We start from the raw sequence: 1,720 nt of genomic DNA on the forward strand, positions 1-1,720 counted from the left end.
ATGTAATTCCAAGGTATTATACACTGATAGAAGGATTTAGTAACAAAATTTTTATTCATTTATTTGGGAGAAACAAATATTTTGTACCTATCAATATTATTTGTTACAGCTTAATAAATGATTTCTTTATATTAACAAAGCCTCATTACATTTAAATAAATATTTAATTCCACCAAATAATATTTAGTAACAGGTACTAAATATTTCTTTGGCAAGTATTGTCGGTAGATGGCTATGCTTTAATTCCAATGTTTATGTGATACATAACCTATTCACTGACTTAGATTATTTTATTCAGCTTGATTTTGGGAGATTTATTAAACCTTTAAAAACACACATACTCCCAATAAATATCTTCTATTTATGCCTTTTCTCAGTGGAGTTTAGTTTACATTTTTTAATTTGTCTATTATTGATGTGTTAAAAACTTGTTTAATTTTAAATTTTATAAAGGTCTCAAACGAAAAAATATAATTTAATGAGATTCTTTTCTTTATAATACATTATATTTTTACTTAAAATTATTTATTTTTATTATTTTTATTTATTTTAAGTTAAAAAGTTAGGTTACACGCTAAAATTAGTTAAAAAATTAATTTCTTTGATACCAATAAATCATTTGTTAAATACTACTAAATATTTATTTAGTGGAACTAGATGAGCTTTAATAAATGATTTAGTACCTATTACTAAATATTTGGTAATGAAAGGTTTGTTACTAAATCATTTAGTATCTGTTACTCGACAATAGATACATATGCGGAGTTACCGTGAGTTGGCAGATTTGCAAACAGCATTAATATCGGAACCAATGGCTTAGACTCATTAAATTTAACTTTGCTATATAATTGATAATTTTCGTTAACATTAGTATTTATTTATTGTTTGTATTGTACTTTTCAATAGTGTGACAAATCTTCTAAGTGCTATTTAATTACGTTACAGCGATAATAACAGAATTTTTCTTATTAAAATTTTGCAGTCATAATACCTTTTTCTACCTGGAGAAGAAAACAATACCCTCAGTTCTCTACTATCTATACATATAATTACTGACCAGGTAGTCTGAGAAAAAACAATACATTGACATTTAAATATCAATAAAGATTGTCAGTAAAAAGGGATTAGAGATCATTTTTCGTAGACAAAAATAACAGAAGGAGTTTGTTAATTGCATCCTATTCAATAAATTATTCACATAAATCTATTGCCATTTTTTAAATAGACTTCATCATTTTTCTTATAAATTTTAAAGGTCTATCTATATCTTATCTGGTAAATTTTTTAGAAAAACAAGTCAAGTCCAACGCACAGAAAATTTAATTAAAAAAAAAAATACAGTGTATAAATTAAAAAAAAAATTTTTAATACATCTACTCAGAAATTCTAAACAACAATGAAATGTAAATTATTTATTTTTATAATAAAATTTCTAACTCAGGAAAACTGAATGATATTAATAAACAATTATTAAATAGAAATAAAAAAATTAAATTTTGGAAGGAATTATAAAATAAGCTTCTCAATGTAATGTTTGTATTAGTCAGATTTTTATTATTATTTTCTTTAATATATTTGAATAAATAAAACTATTTTTGCTAAAAATTAATTATTTTATTTACAAATTTATGTCAATTATTTAAAAACATACAAATTTTAAAATATTTACAATATCAAAAAATTCCCATTCATTCCTTATTACTTATTACGTATGACATTT

This window comes from Cotesia glomerata, linkage group LG2 (genome assembly GCF_020080835.1).
Source record: "Cotesia glomerata isolate CgM1 linkage group LG2, MPM_Cglom_v2.3, whole genome shotgun sequence".
In the NCBI taxonomy this organism is placed as follows: domain Eukaryota; kingdom Metazoa; phylum Arthropoda; class Insecta; order Hymenoptera; family Braconidae; genus Cotesia; species Cotesia glomerata.